Below are 25971 nucleotides of genomic sequence, written 5' to 3' on the forward strand. Positions count from 1 at the left end.
AAGGGTTTTCATTTAATAATATACCTCCATCTTTTCTCCTTTACAATTATTTACAACTTATATTTATTCCTTGTATTTTAGCATCATATTTTACAAACTCATCCATCAGCAGGTTATAATGACTATACACAACAACGAACAATCATTTGTCTGATGTCATCGCAACATTATATCGTGATATTATGATGAGCTAATCTATCTATTATTTCGATAACCAATATTCAATTTAAACCGATCTTCAAAGTTGGCTATTATCTATTTGTACCAAGATATAATTTAGCATATCCCATTCAATCAGCTAAGCAAAATCACGCTATATAGTCAGCAACTAACAATCCTAACCTACTAAGTAGGAAATAGTAAGTTAATCATTTACTTAACACAGTCAACAATCAAAGCATTAAACTATTTCACTAAACATTAAACACATTAATTTGATGAACAAGTCATCTTAACACATATATTACATAACTTAACAATTCAAAACAACACAAACCACAATCCACGACAAATAAACATGCTATAGCATAAAAATAACAATTGTTCACATTTTTCAAAAGCAAAGAAAAATAATATTAAGGAGTGACCATATTGTCACCCCCTTCTTTCGTGCAGCATCATCATCCACCAGTTTACCATCACTACCACTTTACAAGGATCCATGCAAGAGTAGTCTATAGCAGGAGCAAAGAACTTCACTTTCTCTAGAGCCCTCTCAAACCCAGCCACAAACACTTCTAACCCATGATTCTCCTTGTTGGTCTCAGCATTTTTCTTCTCTAAGCTAAATTTCATAATTCTACTGTCCAGATCTTTTTATCTTTGTTAAACTTTTTTTTATTTCCTCCAAAGATGCTACTTTATTCTTCAAAGCCTTCATATTTTCATCCTTCAATGATAATTTCTTCAAAGCTTCATTCAACTTGTTACTTTTTCAGCATTCTCCAGCAATAACTTTTTAATATTATCTTTTTCATTCATCTCCTAGGTATGCTTCAACTACCGTGTCTGGCCTATATATATTTAAGCCGGGTACCTATAATCTACATAATATAAAATCACAAGTTAATTCCCATATTTCACAATCCAAACATAAATAACTACCAAACCAGAATATCTATAAGTGCTGATCAACACCAATATTTCCAACATCATTGATGAGCTTGGCATCAGACGAAGATTAAGCATGTTCATTGGATAAAACCACAAAAAGATAGTGTTCACTGCATAGGACGGTCATATCCTTTGTTCTCTTGAAACCATGCAACTTCCTCTGGTTGGCAGTAAAAGATTTCACTTCACCCAAATTTAACTCCTTTGCTGATTGCTTAACACTAGTCAGATCTATTACTTTTCCTTTATTGGTACTTACTTTTGCTTTCCTTTCCTTTTCTTGATGCTAATGACCTTTTTTCGAGGTTAATCAACCTCGACTCCACTCTTAACCTTTACATTGCTTGTAGAACCTTCTTTTTCTACATTTTTTGTCTTAAAAATGGAAGGGAGCTTATGGTCGTCACTTTAGGTGCCTTCGACAACGAGCCTAAAAAATTTTAATAGTGAGGTAAATATATTAAAATAAATTGTTATGGTGGATAGCAATATTTATACTATATATACTAAAAAAAATTAAATCTATATATGAAAAGTAGATTAATATAAAATAAAAAAAACTTAATGTACAATAATTTTTCACTCTTTATTTTTGAAATAACTAAAATTTTTTTATTTAATTTTGACACATTATTTAGCTTAAAGAATTTTTAAACATTTAATTAATTATGTAATGTCACATAAAAGAAAATAAATATATTTTACATTCATTACGTAAATAGTTATAAAAAAAAGAATGTGATTGGTTGACTTTGTAAAAAAAATTATATTATCAATGTATCAAAATAAAATTACATATACTTAAACAATTACTTTACTACTAATTGCAACTTTTAACTATTGATTACCTCCCATTCAATTACAAAATCTATTTGTTTTAATATTTTTGGCATAAAAATATTTTTTAACTAAAAAGTTATTACAAGCAAACTCATTTGAGATTTAAAATAAAAAATATTATATAATTTTAAAATAAAAATATAATTAATAGATTTTTTATCTCAATTAATTTTTGAAGAGAAAAAACACTAATAATTTTATTTATGTTTAAAAAATTAAGCTTTAATTTAGTAATTAACTAACTGCTTAGTTTCAGAAAATATATTATCATAACTTATTACTTTTTTTTATTGTGTTGATTTAGTTATTTTTTATAGCTTTAATACTAAAGTAAATTAATAAGATTATTTTTGCATGTTAAGTTTAATAAAACAATTTTTTTAACATAAAACTAAAAGAATATTATAATTTATTATGGAGAAAAAAATGATACAACAATGGAGGCAAATATACATTCATATATAATTATTATTTGTTTTGAAAAACTTTAGTAGGAGCAAGTGCCTCCATAGTTACAATGTGATCCATCTCTGGGTGTCTTTTCACCTACACACACAACAATCAGCCTTTGTTAATATAAAATAACAATATTTTTAAAGCAAATTTAAACCTTATATAATTTATTTATAAATTTAGTAACAACATTCTCATTTGACTCACAGTCAAGCAAATTGGCCACAACTAACAATTTAGAGGATATGATATTGTTTAGTAAAAACTCCATTACTATTTTATCTTTATACACTATTCTATTGATACCTAATATTTGTCTAGGGCAAGGATTCTAATACAAGAAAGATCTCTTCAAGAAAAACTCATAAAGGTAAAATGGGTATTCTGACTCAACCAACTTTATCTTTACGAACATCTCTTTAAAGTCTTTAAAGGACCATATATAAAGGTTTAAGATAGTCCAGTTAGATGTACTGCTAAGATTTTTTCATACCCCTGTCTTCACCCGTTTTGCTTGAATGAGAGCAAAAAATACCTCTAAAGAGGGCTCTGATTCAAAATACTGCATTAGAATTTCGAAGCCTCTCACAAATGGTCAAGCATTCGAATATAATTGTATAGGGACACACCTCAATTGATCAAAATACCACATTCAAAATTTGTGAAAAGAACCCTCACTTTCAATTCAACAAAAACACACGAATACATATAAAAATATGCATATCCCTACCCTTTTATGATGAATTTTACCAGAAGCACTACATGGTAAGAATTCAATTCTTAAGCTTTCTCCTTTTCTATCTCAACTGATCCCAACTAAACTATACTTTACTTAACACTAAAAAAAAATATCCAAAACTTTACATTATCACCTATCCAAGAAAAAGGGTTCGCATAATTCATGATAAACTCTTTCTATTTCTCTAATTCTTTACCCTTATCTATACCTTTCTTTTTACCCATTCTAACATAGAATAACTAAAGTAAAAGAGAAATAGAATTCAATAGTAGTAGTAGAAACACTAATCTCTCCTACTCATTCTTTGTATTTTGTCTCTTTGAAACTTGATATAAACTCTGAAATGATAAACAAAAATCACCAAATTATTTACAACATTTTTTCCAAGTAACTATGTATAACAGTTACCAACGGAACACTTCTGATAAAAAATCTTTCAAATATCAATGAGTGTAATCTCTTGATCACAATAATCCATTACACATATTTTGGCGGCATTGATTGTGATGATTGTCTAAGTAATTGTAAAAGTAACAGTTTACATTTATTACCATTACATTCTCTCTTTCACATGCTCTTGTCAAATAATTTTTTTATTTTTATTTTTTGTTTTATTATAATATTTTGTTAATTTTATATTTCAAGAAGAAAATTTTTATCATATTTTGAATTAAGTCTGTTTGAACTTGGGGCTACTCCTATTACTACATAGCCAATTTATAAGCCAAAAATCTAAAGCTCAATCTATCTTATTAAAAAATATCACAAGTTAAGTTTGGGAGTTATAATCTATTAGTTACAGCTCATAACAAACCTACCTATGAATTAACTATGTGACAAAATAATAAAAGGACTTTCATTTTTTAAAAGAATAACACATGAAAAAGGAGGGAGTTATGATGTATAGCTTTAAAAGAAATCACCACAAGAATAGGAGAATCGTGTAACCACCGAATAATATATCTGAAGTAAACCACATTATAAAAGAAGATTCCCTAAGGGAAGAAGGTACGTTATTCACTCTAAATACACACTACTTATCTCTTACTAACTTAGCGTCGGAGTGCCTTTGCAGGTGTCAACTACTACCAATTCTCTTGGACTCAAAGTATATCTCATTCATCTCAGGTGAAGACGAGTTTAAACTTAAACAGGACAAGCTATACATCGTTGATAAAGTTTTCCATGCAGAAACACTTGTAAATTTATACTTTATATAACTATGGAGGAAAAGTAAATTAACTTAATTTATAAAAACGAATGATTTTCAATAACTTAATCATATAATATGAGTTTAAATTTTAGAAAAATAATATTTTTGTCATATTTTAGTATATTTTAAATGTACATCTTATTTTGTAAGTATAATACCCATAATTGATTGGCCCTATAATCACTCGCTTATATAAATATTTCAACAATAATATAATACAATCTCAATATAATTTTCTCTCAACAATAACATAACAATATACTAGAAAGAAGAATGAAACTACAATAATAAAACATATTTATACTCCCTAATATATTCTCATAATAGAGAGAAAGTGAATACTTTTAATTTAATTCCATATTCTTGATATACTTTACTTGATTGATATTATTACATATAATGTCCATTTATAGACTTCAATATACTAATTTTCTTACTCATTAAGTCATTCCTAATTAACTTCAACTAATATCTTTACAAGATTCTAGCATAAGAAGTTATTAACTTATATCATGTATTAGTGGTTCAGATAAACCACTCGTAACAACATGAATGTTCAACAATTTTACTTTTGCTTATTTATGCTTCTAGATTTTTCAAGTTAGATTTTAACCAAGTCAAAGTTTTCAACTCATTTTTTAAGATATTGAATATTCAAGATATTTTAATTCAATTTAAATTATTCATCTGGATTATAGGTTACTAATAAGCTTAGTTTAATTACTAACACTTTTCTTTAAACTAGATTTGGAAAAAACTTCTTCTTCCTTCTTCGTCTTAGTATTCAAACTGAAATCATCTCTTTTCTTATTTGTTGAATTGAAAACCTTTATAATAAAATCTCCGTTTGAATATTAGAATCCTTCCTTGCTATATCTAGTTCTTCTTAGCAAATGGTCTTGTAACCTCTTTATTTAAAATTTGTTTAGCTTTACATGATATTTGAATTTATCATTTCTTTTTTTTTCTCGTTCACAAGGCAATAAATTTTTTTATCTCTCAAATCTTGAAATTATTAATCATACTGTTTGCAAAGCACAATTTTATTGTTGTATATTCTGCTTCTGTTGTGTTTGTTGTAGCTAACTTCTTCCTTTAGTATTACTTTTCTCTCTCTCTTTATCCTCTTCTCAACAATCATGACTTGATTCAACATCATATAGAATTCTCTTGACTCTTTGAGGTTGTCGTGGTTGACGACTATTTTTCTTCTTTCAACAAACTCAAACTCATCTTCTTTTTTATGTAATTCTGCATCAAATACCTTCATATTTTAAATGGGGGACTCTAATGTTGTATTCACCACGAGTGTACCTCATTAATATCATGTGTTTAATTCTCTCCATTATAATTTGCTATAGTATCAATCGAGTATTCTTCTGAGCTGCAACATCAACTCTTTATAAACATACATTAATAAGGTTTCAAATATTATAAGTCTTTTTGTGGGTAGACATTATCTCCTAATTTTTTTTATTTTTTGTTGATTTGGGAATCTCAATATTATAGCTATAATAAGCCAACATGAGAATACTCTTAATTCTCATCACCTCTTTAACAAGAACTCTCTTACTTGACAACTTCTCTAATAAGAACAACTCTTATTTTCACAAACACTTTAAGGTGAGAAAGCTATTTTTACTAATTTTTCAGCTCTTTACAAATTAACATTAAATTAAATTGATTAAACAAAGAACTACATGAAAACTTTTCTATAACTCACAAAATCTCAAACAATTGATGCTGAATTAAACCAATTCTGATACCAAATATTATTTTCAATGCCTACAATTGATTGATCCTAAAATCACTCACTTACCTAAATACCAACAATAATGCAACACAATTTTAATATAATTTTCTCTCAAAAATAGCACAATAATATACAAGAAAAAGGAACAAAACTATAATAATAAGATATATTATACTTCTTAATATACTTTCATAATAGAGAGAAAGTGAAGACTTTTAATTTAACTTTATATTCCTCATATACTTCACTTGAATGATACTATTACATATGATGACTATTTATAAACTTGAATATGCTAATTTTCTTATTCATTAGGTCATTTCTAATCAACTTCAATTAATATATCTACAAGTTTCTAGCATAGCAATAACAACTTACACCATGTATTAGTAGTCTAGATGTACCATTAGAAATAGGACTTTTTCAGACAAAAATTTTAGACAAAATTTATTCCGTTCGAATGACTTTAATTTCGGATAAATTTAAGACAAATGTGGAACGACTTTTAAAAGAGATTTTCAAAGAATATATTTTGTCTTAAATTCGTCTAAATTTTGTTCTAAATTTTGGCACCAATTTTTTTGGATGCCGCCAAAATTTTTATATAGATTAGCAACACATTTTAAAAAGAAATTAGAATTCGTCCGTATTCTATCTGAATGTGCACAATAACTTTAGACAGATTTGGGATGCATTTTAAAAAATGTTAATTTTATCCCAAATTTTTCTATAATTATTCTTAAATTCTTTTACTATAGTCAAAATATTTTTTCAAAAATTTAGGACGAAAATAACATTATTTATAAATTTCATATGAAAGTACATTCGTGTTTCAAACGGATTTCAAGTGCTTATTGAAAAATTTTAACATTTAATATAAAAATAACATTTGTATTAGTTACTTCAGATTATTTTTTAATTTATTTCTTTAATTATTTAAGTTATAATAATTTAAAATTTAATTTTATAATAAATTTAAGATAAAGTGTATCTAAAATAATCATATATATATATATATATATATATATATAAATTTTAAAAATAATTATATCCAATTCATTAAAAAATTGATAAAAATAAAATATAGTTAAAAATTATATAAAAATAAAAATCATATATTTTTTTATAAGAGTAAGGTATATTAAAAACTAAAAAAATACAAATAAATATATTTTTTATTATATTTTTTTTCATACTATTTATTTTGATCTTCATTTTCATTGTTCTTGTCCTCGTCCTCATCCTCCTCCTCCTCCTCCTCCTTCTCATCGTCTACCTCCTCATCTATGTCATCTTTCTCATCCCCAAACATCTTATCATCGTCATCATCATCATCATCATCATCATCATCATCATCATCATCATCATCATCATCATCATATCTTGTACTATTTGTATCTAATAAATCAACAACGATATCAAAATCATTCAAAATATGATTGTTAGATTGATTTGTGGCATCTTCTTGATATGAAAAAATTTTCTGTTGTTTCAATCTCAATCTCACCTATTGTTTTAATTTTGAATACAAACCACCATTCTGCTTTTTTTTTTTGTATTGCTTATTGGATGAGGTGCAAAATATACTTATGATTCTATATTCTTTGTTTATCCTTGTCCTTTTACCAATCGTGGAATTAAACTATTTACATTTAAATATTACAATTCTTTTTAGTAGTAACTCAGTATATTCAACTTGAATAATCTCATTAAGCTGGCCATAGAAATCATTTATATATTCATCATAACATGTGCCTTTGACACATATTCCATAATTCCGGGTTGCCTTTCCACTTGAGAAAAATCTTTTGTGAAATTTGAAGCCATTGACTTTGTAGATAGGCCAACATCTAGCAATTCTCAAAGGACATCATACCAAGGAATGAATATTCAAATCTATCACATTATTTAAAGGATCATAGACCTATATTAAATATGAACCAATAAGTTAGAATATAATATGTCATTTACCAAAAAATGTGCGTATAATAAGTGATGAGCGGATATTTTATACACTTTTTGGCATAGTTTTCATATAGTTTTTAATAGGTTTTATTTAGTTTTTATTAAGTTTTTATAGGTTTTAATGCTAAATTCACATTTTTGGATTACACTTTGAGTTTGTGTATTTTTGTACCATTTCAGGTATTTTCTGCCTGAATTTGAAGAGTTGGAGCAGAAGTCTGTTTCAGAGACAGAGAAAACACTGCAGATGTTGTCCAGATCTGACCTCCTTGCACTCAGAAGAAATTTTATGGAGCAACAGAAGTCCAAATAGAGCTTTTTCAATGGCTATAAAAAGCTGACTTCTAGAGCTTTCCAACAATATATAATAGTCTATACGTTGTTTCGGATTAGAAGACCCAAAACTGGCGTCTAACGCCAGCTTCCTACACCCTTTCTGGCGTCCAGCGCCCAAAGAGCAGAGCCCAATGTCCAAACGCCCAGAGTAGACCTCCTAGCTGGCGTTCCACACCCAAGAAACCTCATAGCACATGGATCTCATCAAAACTCAACCCAAATACTCACCAAGTGGGCCCCAGAAGTAGATTTTAGCACTAAAAAGACCGTTTTACCTTTACTAGTCATTAGCTTAGTATTTAAGAAATTTTATTCACAACTTTACATAAATTTTACCATCATACATGTTCATCATTGTATTTTTACTTCATTACGAGTTTCTAAACCTCCTAGGTTGAGGGGAGGAGCCCTGCTGAGTCCTAAGAATTAATAAAAGTATTACTATTTCTTCTCCAATCCGTGTTTGATATGTTTCTAAGATGTATATCCGATCCTCATCCTGGTGAATAGGATGATCTAACAAATTAGCTCTGTTCATCACACTAAGATGAACGTGCCTGACAAACAGCCACGTCTACTTGGGTTCGTGTGAATACGTGACTGGAAAGCACGAGCTAACAGCTATTTATACATCTCTCAGACGGTTAATCCACAACTTCGTTGGGGACTACTCGAGACACCAGTTCAGTTGATTTCCAGGGAGATTAGGGTCTCCGTAGTATAGGCTAGAATTCAAAGAAGCAATGTTCTCTGATCCAAAAGATTCGACCTTGTCTGTGGCGCTTTGAGTAGGATCGCTAGGAGAATGACTTGCTAGCGCTTCACCCTTCGTCAGATTGGATGACCACGGCCAATGACGTTCAATCTGTAGCAGAGGAGATCAATGACCATGGCCCATGGCGTTGATCACAAAAAGCCTGTCATAGAAGATATCACTCACAAACAGAAAAGATAGTACTACCAGAATTAATTCAAAAACACTAAGCAACTCCAACCCTTAACTATTCTCTTTTCATAGTTTACACAACTTTTGAATTCTAATTACTCTTTTTCTTTATTCATTTAATTCAAATTTGACAATTATTCCAATAATCTTTTGATCTGTCTGACTAAGATTTGCAGGATAACCATAGATTGCTTCAAACCATAATTTTCGTGGGATCGACCCTGACTTGCTCAGGTATTACTTGGACGACTCAGTACACTTGCTGGTACAATAGTACAAAGGTGTGGGGATTCATGCTACCAATAAGACTATCGTATTATGTTGACTTACATAATCTTTAAACCACTTTGCAAAATCCGCTTCAACAAATTAATCAACTTGTTCATTACTTAAAGTAATATAATCTTGGCGTATTAAGTTTACAAAGATCCTATAGTACATGAATTTCAAAAATATTAAAATTATTAATAGAAAAAATATTATTAATAGTAAGAATATATATAGAAAGATAAGTACTCACTTAATATATGGTTTAATTTCATCACAGTTTATTAGTATATGATTCATGACTGCACTGAATTCTTTATCATCTAAATAACAAATTTTGTATTTACCAGCCAAACAACTAGACAAATTAAAAATAGATAAAGTTGGTTGTACTGAATCATTACTCTCATTATTTTGCTTTGTGTTGATACTAGTTTGGTTGAAATAGTAAAAGTTAAAAATCTCTTCAATTAGATATGATTCAAAGATAGATCCTTCAATATATGTTTTATTCTTGACCTTTTTCTTTAGATGATGAAAAAATCTATCATAAAAAAATTCATGACAAAAATTAAATATCAAATAATTAACTTACAATAATAAAAAAATTTAAAAATAAATATAGAAGTGTGACTAAGGTACCTCACAAAATGATACATCCATCTATATTGTACAGGACCACTAAGTAATGCTTCAAATGGCAAATAAATAGGTAGATATTCTATTGAGTCAAAAAGTCCAAAAGAAAAAATACGTTCTAACTTGCATAGCACAATTGAAAAAAAATTTCAAGCTTATTGAGAACATCTTCTCGTAATGATATTGAGTACAAATCTCTAAAGAATTGACTTAACTTTGTTATTGGCTTCCATATTTGCTCTGGCAATGAACTAAAAGCAATTGGGAGCAAACATTCTATAAATACATGACAATCATGACTTTTCATTCCATATAACTTGCCTTCCTTCATGTCAACATATCTCCCTAAATTTAAAACATATCCATCAGACATCCTTAACTCCTTTACCCATTCACATATTGCTTTTTTTTGTTGGAGGATAAATGTGTAGTTTAATTTGAATTTTATAATTTTACCTCCACTTTATTTTAGTAGTTTTAAATATTTTTTCTTGCAGTATAATGACAAATCCATTCTAGTCTTTGGATTATCTTTAAACTTTTCTTTGATATCCATGACAGTAAAATACATTATCAAAATCTATTTTTCTCAATATGCATCACATTAAGGTTATGACAAATTAAATTATCATGTCAATAAGGCAAATTCTAAAATATGCTTCTTTTGGTTTAATTATGCATATTTTTATACCCTTATATCTCAAGTTGCTCAACATCATCTATCTTATTATAATTCTGAACTATATTCCATATTTGCTCTTCAATTAATTTTAGTGGAGGTTTTGATCTTTCAATCCTATTCTTATAAAATGCATTTCTATTTTTTTTTAAATATGTGATTATTTGACAAGAATTATCTATGGCAGTCAAACCATAATGGCTTTCTCCCATTTTTTAATTAAAATGCCTTGGTTCGTTCCATACAATATTGGCATGCCATCCTATTTGCTGTCATCTATTTAGACAATATTTTATATGTAAAAAAATCATTAATAGTCCATAACAATGCAGTTCACATTACAAAATTTAACTTGAAATGAATATAATAAGTTAAGACACTATCTTTTCATAATAGCTTTAGCTCATCAATCAAGGGTTGTATGTATATATCAATTCTAATTTTGGGATTACGAAGATCAGGAATAATCATGGATAAAAATATGTAAAAAAATTTTATGCACATAGAAAGAGACAGGTTATAAGGAGTGACAACTATTGACCAACATAAATATTATTTACTAGATTGACCAAAAGGGTGAATCCATCAACACATAATCCTAGTCTGATATTGTGTGGTTCTTAAGAAAATTGTGGATATTTTCTATCAAAATACTTTCATACTTTTAAATCTGATGGATGCTCAAAAACACTTTTAAACTTGTGATCAAAATACCATCGCATGTAAGGTACTTGTGTGCATTAAAGTGTAAAGTCTTTTAAACGAGGTATAAGCGGTAAATAGTGCATTCGTTTCAAAGGCACTTCTTTACCTTTTTTATCTATCTTGTACTTTGGAGAATAATAAAATTTATATTTCTTTCTTGGTATATCATCCTCCTTATAATACATCATACAACCATTAATGCAATAATTAATTTTTTTGCTTTCCGTGTCAAGTTTCGATACTAGCTTCTTTGCTTCATAAAAATTGAAAATAAGTAAGTTATCCTTAAGTATCACTTCTTTCATAACTTTCACAAATTCATCAAAGATTTGTTGAGATACATTCTCTTTAGCTTTTATACTCAACATTTTAACTGCCATTGATAGTTCTGAATGACCAACACATTTCTTAAATAATGTGCACTAGCAGACCGTAATAAATCATAAAATTTTTTAGCTTCTGCATTTGGAGGCTCCTCCATGTATTCTTTAAATTGACTCATCAATTCTGGTCCAGTAGCATCAACTAACATTGATTCATATGAACTTTTTATTGGCACACTAACATGCGAAAAAAAACACGCACCTTCTTGATTATTATAATCTATATTCAAATGCAATGGACATGCTCTATGTGAATCCCAACACCAGTATCTTGTCATGAAACTATTTTTAAATAAATATAGTGAAACCTCATCCGAAGTTGAGAAAACTTTATTTTTATGCTTGTGGCAAGGACATCTAAGTATACTTCCATCAAAAACAAATTGAGATTATTTTATAATTGTATCAACAAAATGTCAAACAATATTAACAAATTCTTGTCGTAATCCTCCTTAGTTTAGCAAATTTTTATTATACATTTATTTTTGATGCTCTGAAATTTTTATATCTACATATAAAACACATTAAAAATTAGATTAATTAAATTATATTTTTATGAAATAAGCAACTACGAGTAAAATTAATTTAATTTTACAAAATTATAACATAATATTTAATAAATAGTAAATCATTTCAAAACTCATAAGGGATAAGTTGCGTACATAAAGTTACTGAAATAGCACAAACAAAAATATATATCTTTTCAAATGCTTAAAAAAATGCACCACACTTTACAAATAATTTAATCTATTACTGGAAAAAAATAAGTATATTATACTATTCTTTTAGTATTAAATAATAAATAAATTATTAAATATATAAATATAAATGAAAAATTTGTATATCTAGAGGTGTTCATAGTTTAATTTTTTTCATAAATTGAATTAAACTACACCAAATTATTTTTAATGGTTTAGAAACTGAACTAAATTTCTTTTTCATATAGAAACTGATTTTAAACTAGTTTATAATGTAGTGCTCTAGTTTATATTGGTTTATTTGCTAAAACTAATTTTTAACATATAAAAAATTAATTTTAACCTCTCTTCTCTATTTTCTTTCCATTTCTCTCTAAAAATTTTTTATTTAAATTAATTGAATGTATTATTTACCGAAATTCATAATATAACAATCTGACTTTTTGAAAATTAAATAATGAATAATTTACGATTTATTATATTTATTAAAAATTTTATTTAAATAAAATCATTTTTTTTAAAAATAATTAAATTAAATTTTATGATATTTTAAATTTAAAATTTATTAAACTTTTTAAATAATTTTTTTATAATAAAATATTTTAAAAAAAGATAAAATAATAATAATAATAATAATATTATTATTATTATTATTATTGCTGCTGTTGTTGTTGTTGTTGTTTAAAAAAAAAAGAAAAAGAGAGTGGCCGAAGGCCATTTTATATACGTATATGCCTCTCTCTCTCTATATATATATATATATGGTAATGAAAGAAAGAAAGCAAGCCAAATTTGGCTTATATAGTCTTGACACATGTCACCTTCAATTATTAATCAATGACATTTAATCAAAGAATAACCACTAATCATCTTTCTATCTCCTCAAGCATCATCACCGAAATGAACTTAGAAAAAAAAATAAAAGAAAGAAAGAAAGAAGACCGAGAGAAAAACTGAACGTGTTCTTCATGAATACCGAACTTTTGGTATTCGATTTATTGAGATTCGTAATTCTAATAAAAAATTTAATTCGATAAAAGTGTTTGTATCTTTTTTTTCTATACATTGGCATTATTTTTGTTTGATGGAAGCTAACGGTGATATAGTTCCTTTTTCTCTTGAGTTCGGCTAACTAAAATTTTAGGAGGCACTGACGATTTTTGACATTTTCTTTTTCGTCAGCTCGATTAGAAAATTTTTCCATAGTCTTGAGTATTTTGATTTCATACAAAGGTAGGGTTTCGGTAAATTCTCACTAATTAAATTTGTGTTGGATAAGTGAATGATTTTTGTGATTGATTATTGATGGAGTTTGATTGACTTTATATTGAATTTTGTTAATATATTGTTATATGTGATTAAACTTGTGATTTGGTCATGTTTGTGCTGCCCAAACTGTGATAATGAGACTGATTTGGGGCTGATATTGTGTTAGTTTTTGAATAAAAAGGATGAGGTTTAATGGCCGAGAAATTAAATTAAAAACTCTGAAAAATCGGTAACCATGTAACTCAAAAACGGATTAAGATTTAAATGTATATTTTAAAAAAAAATAAGGAGGATTTCGGCTCTTGGTAAAGAGAAGAATCATCCAAGAATAATTATTTTTGAGGAAATATACTTATATTTTTATGAAAAGATTGAGTTTAATATTATAATTATATAATTTTTTTTGGTATTTTGGGTAATAAATAAAGTTTAGGGGTAAAACGGGTATTATTATAAAAGCTCAGGGTTATTTATATAAATATGAAACAAAGTAAACGTTTAAATATAATTTTATAAAATATTGAAGTCAAAAATAAAATATTAAAGAATTCGTGGTTTAGAAAGTAATTAATAAAAATTTGAAAATAAGGTTTTATAAACTAAGTTTTAAAAGGAGATTATAAATATTATTTTAAATACTTCTTTAAATTACTCATTTACATTATAATAAATTATTATCACAAATTATTACTTATCAAGATATTATTTTTTAGAATATTATTGTATGTATTATGAAAAAAATAAAACAAAGAGTGGTATACAGACAAGTTTTTCTAAAAGCTTTAGAAAAATAAATCTAAGCTAAAGATCTCATGATCTCCTCTTCATAAAACATTTAGGAAAATATGAGGGAAGAATGTGAAGATAGTTTTTTTATGTTAAAAGTAAGGAATTAAAAGAATGATGAGAAAAGAAAAGAAAAAAAATAATATATTAGTTAAAAGAACCTCTGCTACAGGAGAGTAAAGAGTCAAAAAATTAAAAGAATCTAAAGAACATTTGCCACAGGAGAGCAGAGAATAGAAAAGAAAAAAAAAGAAAGAACAAAAAGAAAAGGAGAGAAGTAGATATGATTGTTTACCTGCTGAAAACAAGCAGGGATATGGTGGTGAGTCCACCGAGATTTGCTTTTCAGAGATACATCAGCCAATTCAGGGGATGGTCGCACCTGTAAGACAGAGGTTGCTTACAGAGATTATCGCTACATACATTGGCTAGAGAGAGCCTCACCTGTAAGATAGAGGTTGCTTACAGAGGTTATGTTTGCATACATCGGCTCAAGAGAGTCGCACCTGTAAGACAAAGGTTGTAACATCCTAATTAGCCTAAGCTTTACCTCGCGTCGTAAAGCAAAGGTTAATCAGAGATTAAGACGGTTCGAAGCTCATACATATGATATTTATAGAAGGAATAGTATAATCTAAAAGTCGGATGAAGGAGATAGCTCAAAAACAGGATTTAAAAGCGCAAAACGTACTAACAAAGCTTTAACTTAAGACACAAGAAACAGGTATAAGATAACAAAAGATCAGAAGTATAATATCATAATAAACTAGCCACGGCTCGCGGAGTTTAAGCTAGGTAGTTATATATAGACCAAAAGAATCAGAGAATAAAAAACAGCTTATACAAATTTTGTTCTCTCAAATATAAGCCTCTAGGCAAAACAAAATACAAAAGTGAGAGACATATGCAAAATAAATCACAAGAGACTTAAAAGGTATCCGGATCCTCCGCTTTTGTCACCAACCAAACAACTCACCGAGGTGGGTTGCGACCTGCATCTGAAAAACACAACAGAAATATGGTATGAGAACCGGAGGTTCTCAGTATGGTAACAGTGCCCAGTGATGTAGGATATAAGACCCCGGACGCCAAAGGCAATCCTAGACTCCATATCCATCACAAAACTTTAAACTTAAGCATTCTAAAACAAATAAGCATAGCTATATAAAACCTTAGCATAAGTAAACAAAGTACTCTATCTTAAGGAATTTCTATTCTAACTAAACACCGCTGTCCCATAGCCTTCACCAACCTATCCCCCATGCAATCTCATCGCCATCGCCTTTCGAACCTCCTCAATCCCAGTAGAAATCACAATTATACACAATACAAGTAAATCACAAGTAGAAGCATATAAGGCAAGTAATTCAAATAGCAATTAGGCATGTTATACAATTAGACAAGCAATTACAAGTCGACAAAGCAAACAAACAGATAGAAAATGCACATGATGAATGCCTGCCCTATTGGCTGTCATATCACATTGTCGGTTCAACTGCCAACCTGACATATCTCCATGGAGATGTCGCCCTTTGGAATCATCATATGGGAACCACCGAGATATAGTGCTCGGATCACTATCCAAAATTTTGCGCCTGCACGCTCTATTGATCCGAAGGGATGCAAGCGAGATACTCTTGCCACGAACCTCACATCTCAACGCAAGGGGACGAACCACTGCCCTTACGCCGCCACCGCTATCCCGACAGGCGGGATCCAACCGCCATCCCTGCCGGGCGCATAGCGTCTCAAAATCTCAATATAAAACAGTATTACAATGGTTTTTCAGAAAACGGTTTTAATACATCAGTGATTCCTCATCACACATTTGAGTCTTTGACTCATCTCAACCACTGTCAAATCACATTTTTATTCCGAACTCAACAGTTCCTCAATTCTCATCTCATACATACATACCATCACACCATCCTCAGTACGCCAGAAACCTAGACCTCTGTTTTCCAATTTTTCCCAAATAATATCATTTAAAATCCTTAAATCCTTTCTTATGTATTAAATATCCAAAACTAGGCAAAAGAGTCTTAAAATGGTGTTAGAGAAGCTTGCAATCTTGTTAGAAAGGTGAAATAATTGAAAACAAAGTTAAATTTGAGAAACATGACGTGTGCGTACGTACAGGGGTGCGTGCGCACGCTCAAGAGAAGTTTCAAATCGTGTGCGTACGCATAAGGGTGTGTGTACGCACAGGTAAAATTTTTTACAATTCTGTTTTGCAGGTACAAGTTGTGCTAGCGCCCTTAATAGATTGGTCTTCCCAACGTGTGCGTGCGCACAGGTTGCAATTTTCCATTGGTGTGTGCGCACACAAGCAGACTACCTGCCTCTGCATGTGCGGACGCACAGTTCTGTGCGTGTGCACAGGTTGAAATTTCCATAGAGGTGTGCGTGCGCACATACCAGAAATCACAAAATTCTGCAACTTTACAGAACTTCAGATTTTCAACACCAACTTTGAATGATCATAACTTCCTCTACAAAATTCTGCAACTTTGCAGAATTTCAGATTTTCAACACCAACTGCCGGTTCGCGATCCTCCATAGTTTTTCGCAGAAAATACATTTTCTGACTCAGAAAGACTTACTGAGTCCAAAAATAACCTTTAAATCCTCAAATTCTTACTCTAACTTTTCAGAATCTAATTTGGGCAATGTAATCACTTAATTAACCGGTTGATTAGTTGCGGTTCTTACAAAAGTTACTTACAGAGGTTATGACACTGGAAACTAAACTCAGACAAAGGTTGCTGAGTTACGTCAGAAGCGGATCGAAACCAACAGATGAGCTCATTACCTTCACTAGGGATAGTCATGCATCATACTTGTTTGCGCATATTTATTTGTGAGTGTAATTTTCTGTGATTGTGGGTGTGCTAAATGATTATTTGAATTCTGTGTTCTTTAATTGTTGAATTAGATAGTACCTTGTTGACTGTTATTGCTAACCAAGTATATATAGAGTGAACTTAACTCCTAACCCTGACCCTACCAAGAACTCTCCAGTTCTTACCCCCTATCTCTACCCCCTTTCAGCTACAGGTGTGAAGGCTTATTGCGAAGCTGCAGAAGTAGACCCAAATACCACATTTTCATACAAAACGACAAAGTTCCATTTCTAAAACAAACCAATTCCAACCCTTTTCAAAACCAACCAAAACATACCAAAAATCAACCTCAAGCCTCTTCAACTCATATGTTAACATTTTATCAAATTCACAATCTACCAATCCACCATTTTAACCAATCTCAATCAAATAACCCAATTTTAAACACAATATCATGTCATATGTCTTTCCCCATCCCAATTTCCAAAAATATCCATCCCATCAACCATCAATACATACAATCAATATCATCCTCACTATCAACATGGTTCTACCCACAATTCATTCTCAACCAATCATTAAGCATATATCAAAATATGCATATCTCTCATACATCATACCATCAAAACATCCAAAATCCACTAATCACATACATAACAACACAATTTATCTCAACCAATCAACAACATCAATACTCCAAATCCTATCTTATGGGTCTCTAGGCTAAGTTTTCACACCACATTATAATTTAGATACAGGAAATCGAAACCATACCTTGGCCGATTCCCCGCTCAACCCGGAGTCCCTCCAAGTCACTTTTTCACAAGCTCTCAAAGCTTCAACACCTCCAAGAACATATTTTTAGCACACCAAAGCCCTTTTTCAGGCTTTCCAAAACCTCAATCAAACTCCAACACATATATATACACTCCCCAAACTATAATATCACATTCAAACATACCCACTCAATACCCAAACATCATAAACCAATAAATTCCACTATGGTTGAGAATCTTACCACACCCAAGGATCAAGCAGATAAGATTAAGCCTCTCCTTCAAGCTAGTTGGATCCTATAACATCAAAAGCTCACAAATCTCAACATTTTTCACCCAATTTTACGAAATCAATGCTAAAATTTCAGAGAGGAAATCGTGGCTTACCTCAAGAACAAAGTTGTGGATTTTGTAGAGCTCGTCGCGGTGAACATGTGTCCGTAAACGGTGCGGCAACCAGAGCTCCAGATCAAAAGTTATGGTGATTTGAAGATCAAGTAAGTGTTGGAACTTTGGAAGAGTGTTCTTCCCCCTTTCCTTGTAATTTCCAGCGTGTTTAGGGTTTAAGGGAGGAGAGAGAGTGTTGTTTTAGGGGTTTAGGTTGAGTTTGGTTGGGCCAAGGGCCCAATATGGGTCCGGTTGGCCCGGTTTGGCCCGTTTGGTCCAATCTTGGGCTGATTTCCTTAAAATTGGTATCAAAATTCTCGTTTTAATTTTCTCTATCATATTAAGCCATAAAAATCACATTTTCAATTCTCTAGATTAAATTCTAATTTATGGGTTAATTAGTCATTAATTAACCGGATTTTACATTCTACCCACCTAAATGGGAATTTTGCCCACAAAATTTGAATTCTTTTACCTGAGAATAGTGCGGGTAGTCAGTTCGCATCTCCGACTCAAGTTCCCAAGTGTGCTCCTCAACACCAGCTCAACTTCATGCCACTTTGACTAATGAAACCTCTTTTTCATGTAACCATTTGATACTCGTATCGTCAATTCTGACCGGAGTCATTGGAAGCGTCAAATCTTCTTTTAACTGAACTGATTCAGGTTCTAACACATGGCTAGCATCAGGAGTATACTTTCGAAGCTGCGACACGTGAAATACGTCATGCAGGTTTGAAAGGTGGGGTGGTAGGGCCATCCGATACGCCACCGGTCCAACCCTCTCCAGGATTTGAAACGGACCGATGTACCGAGGATTTAGCTTATTAGCTTTAATCGCCCTACCTACTCCTATTGTTGGAATAACTTTAAGGAAAACATTGTTTCATTCCTCAAATTCTAAGGACATCCGCCTCTGATCAGTGTAACTCTAGAGTGAGTATCCTATCTCGGATTTTCTTGACTTGTTCAGTAGTTTCAGCTATCATCTCCGGCCCCAACAAGTTTTTCTCCCCAGCTTCATACCAACATAGCAGAGATTGACATTTCCTCCCATACAGAGCCTCATACGGAGCCATTTTGATACTCGCATGGTAGCTATTATTATACGCAAACTCCACTAGCGGCATATACCGATCCCAGCTTGCTAGCTGATCCAAAACACAAGCACTCAACATATCTTCTAGAGTTTAGATCGTCCTCTCAGATTGACCATCTGTTTGAGGATGGTAAGCCGTACTCAAGCTTAATTGGGTTTCAAAAGCTTTCTGAAATGCACCTAAGAACCTTGAAGTGAAATGAGGATCTCTATGAGAAATTATAGTAGTAGGCACACCATGAAGTCTCACAATCTCCTTTATGTATAACCGTGCTAGCACCTCAAAGGTGTAATTCATTCGAATGGGTAGAAAATGAGCTGACTTCCTCAGTCGGTCCAGAATCACCCAGACAACATGATAACCGGCCCTAGTCCTTGGCAATCCTGACACAAAGTCCATCGCAATACTTTCCCGTTTTCGTTGTGGAACCTCTAAAGGTTACAACGTCCCGGAAGGTCTCTAGTGTTTGATCTTTACTTTTTGACAGGTTAAACACTTTGAAACATATTCCGCCACGTCATTTTTCATACCCGGCCACAAAAACATTGCTTTTAAATCATGGTACATCTTAGTACTCCCCGGGGGAATAGAGAATCCGCTTTTGTGTGCTTCCTTTAAGATATCTTTCCACAAAGTACCAACATCTGGCACAATGATCCTACCCTTGAATCTCCATAACCCATCTTGATCTTATGACACTCTCCATTGTTTCCCTTGCTCAATACCTGGCAACACCTTCGGTAACACGTCATCGTTTTGATGAGCCTTTAGGAGTTCGGATTTAAAGTCATTTGAGATTTATAATTAACTCAAACACAGAGTCCCAAAGACTTCTTGAACACCGATCTTCAGACTCTCGAATGCCTTGAGCAGCTCCTCTTCTCGAAGCATCATCCAAGCAGCATACAACGACTTTCGACTTAACGCATCCACCAGTACATTCGCCTTCCTTGGATGGTAATTCAACTCAAAATCGTAGTCCTTCAGTAACTCCGTTCATCTCCTCTGTCGCATATTAAGCTCTTTCTGATCAAAGAGGTATTTCAAACTCTTGTAATCAGAGAAAACTTGGAACTCAACCCCATAGAGGTAATGCCTCCACACCTTTAGCGCAAACACAACTGCAGCAAGCTCCAAATCGTGCGTAGGGTAATTAAATTCATGAGGTCTCAACTGCCATGAGATATACGCCACCATATTACGATGCTGCATTAACACGCACCCTATACCCTTTAGTGAGGCATCACAGTACACCTCAAATGATTCATTTAGCTCAGGTAACACCAACACAGGCACGGTGGTCAACTTTTTCTTCAACGCTTGAAAGCTCTCCTCACACTCAGAAGTCCAAACAAATGGCTTGTCCTTGCGGGTTAACCTTGTCAATGGTAAAGCTATTTGCAAAAAACCTTTGATGAATCTCCGGTAGTAGCCAGCTAAGCCCAGAAAATTCCTTATCTTAGTTACTGAGGCCGATCGCCCCCAATCCATTACCGCCTCCACCTTAGATGGGTCTACTGCTATCCCCTGTTTACCCACTACATGGCCCAAAAACTTCACCTCTTCCTTCCAAAATTCACATTTAGACAGTTTTGTGTAAAGTTTCCTTTTCTTTAGTATCTGCAACACGGTCCTTAGGTGTTCCGCATGTTCTTCTTCAGTCTTAGAATAAATTAGTATATCGTCAATAAAGACGACAACGAACTTATCCAAAAATGGGCGGAAGATTCTGTCATATAATCCATGAACACTGCAGGGGCATTCGTCGGCCTAAAAGACATTACAGTGTACCGTAATGACCGTAACGAGTCCTGAAAGCGATCTTAGGGATATCTTCATCTCTTACCTTTATCTGGTGATAGTCGAATCACAAATCAATCTTGGAGAAAACTCCGACTCCTTGTAACTGATCCATGAGATCGTCAATCTGCGGCAGTGGGTACTTATTCTTTACTGTGACCTTGTTCAGTTGCCTATAATTTACACAGAGGTGCATACTCCCATCTTTCTTCTTCACCAGTAGCACCGGTGCTCCCCACGGAGAAACACTAGGGCGGATAAAGCGTTTACTCATTAAGTCTTCCAACTGAACCTTGAGTTCGGCCATCTCTAAAGGCAACATTCTGTACGGGGCAATCGAAATTGGCCCGTTCCCGGTACCAACTCAATTGCAAATTCAACCTCTCGGCTAGGAGGGAATTCCTCAATGTCATCCGAAAATACCTCAGGAAATTCACAAACAATTGGAATTTTCTCTAAATTTTGTTCCTCACCCGACACACTCGCAGCTAATAGCATAACGCCCTGACACTCCTGTCCCAAACAGTTTACTATCACGTAGTTTAAGTAACAACCATTCACTACAACTGGTCCTTCTGACCCCTCAGGGATGAAATACAATAATTTTTCAAAGCAGTTCAACAAGACATGACTCTTAGACAACCAGTCCAACCCCAAGATAAGATCATGAACGGTCATCGATAAGCAAATCAAATCATGAACAAAATCACGTTGTTTAACCCTAAATGAAACTTGTGGACATCCTAGCCTAGTCACTGTAGCTTCATGGGTGGCATTATACACCTTAAGATCGTAGCGTGAAACCACAATCTTCAATCCTAACTCACTAGCTTTTTCAAATGCAATGACTTTCGCACCTAGCACACACTTGCTCGTTCTGAGACTGCTTCCCAAATCTTCTCCCTTGGAAGTTGCTGTTGTTGAACCTCCTGAAATTGTTCTGACCCTGAGTCTGGTGTGTTACAGAGCCTCCCCGCTTGAAAGGCAGACCTCTAGGAGTAAAGCTCTTTCCTTGGTTCTGTGAGAATGGTCCCTTATGGCTTCCTCTCTCTACAGCTACCTTTTTCACACACTCTTCAGCAACCCTGCTCTTATTCACCAACTCTGAGAAAGTTCTGATCTCCATTGGTCCCACTGAACTAAAGATATCGCTCCGAAGCCCTCCTTCAAACTTAATGCACTTCCATTCCTCGAAGTCTCCCAGAGCTCCCTGACACATGCGAGAAAAACTGAATAGCTCTTCAAACTTGTTGATATACTCATATATAAATATAGCACCCTACTTCAGCTGCAGTAATTCAAGTTCCTTGACCGTCCTGACCGAATTCGGAAAGTACTTTTTATAAAACTCCACCTGGAAGGCATCCCAGGTGATAGGGTCATCACCCTACTACAAGAGATATTGGACTCCTTGCCACCAATGCGATGCTTCCCTAGTGAGCAGATAGGTAGCAAATTCAACACACTGCTCTTCAGGTACCAACTACGCATTCAGTGCTCGCTCCATAGCCTGAAACCAGGTATCAGCCTCATTCATATTGGTGATTTTCTTGAACTTATGTGGATTAACCTTTAAGAAGGTTGCCAGTGGTACGGTATTTTACAACCACGAACTAACCGACAAGTGTACCGGGTCGTACCAAGTAATACCTTACGTGATTAAGGGTCGATCCCACGAGGATTGATGGATCAAGCAACAATGATTGATTGATTGGCTTAGTTAGGCAAGCAGAAAAGGGTTTTGAGATATTCAAAAGGTTTAAATTTGAAAATATCAGAAGGCAGGTATGCAAGTAAGTAAGTTGAAAATAAAATATTGGAGAGACAGTTAAGGCTTCAGAGTTATCTATTTTTCCGGATTAACTTTTCTTACTAACTATTTTAATCATGTAGGATTTAATTTATGGCAAACTATATGTGACTAGACCCTAATTCCTTAGACCTTTCTAGTCTCCTCTAAAATTCATCGACTGCCAATGCCTTGGTCAATTAATTCCAATTAGAGGGTGAAGTTCAAATTCCAGTTTATATGCCACAAAAATTCTAATTACCCAAAAATAAGAGGATTATATGTCACGTATCCTGTTAAATTCAAATAATTAAAATTTAGGAGAATATGTTTTCAAGCTGTTGTTCAAATAAAGAGCTTTTCCAAGTTTTACAAGAACCCAAATAGAAAGAGGGTCATACTTCCGTTCCACCCAAATTCATAAGATAAAGAGCGAAAATAATTCTTAAATTATAAATCCACACATGAATTAAAATAGAAAAAGTAATAAAATTAATCCATACAAATAGACAGAGCTCCTAACCTTAACAATGGAGGATTAGTTGTTCATGGTTCAGAGAAAAATAGGATTCTCCTAGAATGTACAGAGTTCCAATCTGATGGCCTCCAAAGTTAACTAATGGAATCCCTTTTTATAACTAATCCTAATTAATTTAAAATCTAATTATCTAAAATTAAAAATAATATCTTTTCCTAAAAATAAGATTTGAATTTAAATTAGAATAATCAGCAGGTCTTCAGTTGATGGGTGGGGGACCACATGTTTTGTCCATTTTGTAGCTTCTAATCTGTGTTTTCTGGGCTAAAAACTGGGTCAAAACAGCCCAGAAATCGCCCCCAGCAATTTTTCTGCGTTATCTGCACGTGGCGCATGTCACGCGTACGCGTCAGTCACGCGTACGCATCGGTCACGCATATGCGTCGCTGAGAAAAACTTCAAATCACACGTACGCGTCAGTCACGCGCACGCGTCGTCATGGAAAGCTCCAAATCACGCGAATGCGTCAGTCACGCGTACGCGTCGCTCCTCGCTACCATCTTCTTTTGTTCTTGTGCTGCAGAAACTCCATCAAATCCAGTCGAATACTACCTAAAATAAACAAAAATTGCAAAAGACTCAAAGTAGCATCCATATTGGCTAAAAGATTATTAATTCTTTATTAAACTCAACAAATTAGATGCAAATTCACTAGGAAAAGATAGGAAAGATGCTCACGCATCACAACACCAAACTTGAATTGTTGCTTGTCCTCAAGCAACCATAGCTAACATAGGTTAGGATGTGAATTTGCATGAGAATGAGAGTTCGATTAAGCTCATGTCTCTTCTTATAGTGGGGTTTACAGCTGCAATCCTAAATAGTTTTGGCATCTCACTCTCCTTTGAATCAGAAGAATGTCACTGTCATTCGGAATTAGAATCTGGATAATATTACGAAATCTCTTATCTTTTGTAACGTAATTTAATCCTTGAACACAGCAATTTTTCTTTGGTGCTTTGCACCTTGAGCTTAGCCGTGACTTTAAATGTTTTGTCTCAAGATTTACTTGACACAGAAACACCACAAGCACTTAACTGGGGAACTCTCTTTGAGTTCTAAATATTTTTATTTTTTTATTATTATTATTATTTTATTTTTTAAATTTTATTTTAATTTTTTTATTATTATTATTATCCCCAGACAGTGGTGCTCAAAGCCTTTGGCGTACTCTGCAATTGATCTCGACTCTAAATGTTTTGTCTCAAGGATTACTTGACTCAAGAACACCACAAGCATGTGACTAGGGAAACAACTCTTTAAGCTTTTAATCATGTCTGATCTCCCTAGTCATTGATGCTCAGAGTCTTGGACCTTGCTTTTATTTTTCTTTTGCTATTTCTTTTGCTTCAAGGATTAAACTTTCATTAATTTCAGAGAAATCATAATAATTCTCTAAATTCTTGTTCCTTGTACATCAACATTATTTGATTCAAATTTAAATATGCACTGTTCATGTCATGCATTCAAAATTACAATTAATACCACCACATTTAAGTAAATAAGACTACTCTTAAAATTAACTCAATTTCTCATGTAATACATCACTTCTGTATTTTTTATTTGAATTCAAGCCCAGTGAGTAATACATGAGACATCTTTTTAGAATTAAAGTAGTTAAGAGAAAACTAAACTAGTCCTAGGATTCTAACTAATAAAGGATCATGCAACAAATAGAGTAAAATAGCAGAAAATCAGAACATAACATAGAAAAAAGAGGGGAGGAATAAAAAATGAAAGGAACTCAACCACCTTAGTTATCCTAGCGGTCGTTTTATTCTTCAGGTTGTGCTCCTCAGTGAAGATGATTCGCCTCCCTTTTGGTGCCATAGGAATAAACATAAAACCCTTAAGTGAAGCGTCAACACCAAACTTAAAGGTTTGCTTGTCCTCAAGCAAAGAAGAACTTAAAATAAAAAGAGACAAATATTATGATGAAAGAAAAAGAAAATGA

Source organism: Arachis stenosperma, chromosome 7, assembly GCF_014773155.1.
Source record: "Arachis stenosperma cultivar V10309 chromosome 7, arast.V10309.gnm1.PFL2, whole genome shotgun sequence".
Lineage (NCBI taxonomy): Eukaryota > Viridiplantae > Streptophyta > Magnoliopsida > Fabales > Fabaceae > Arachis > Arachis stenosperma.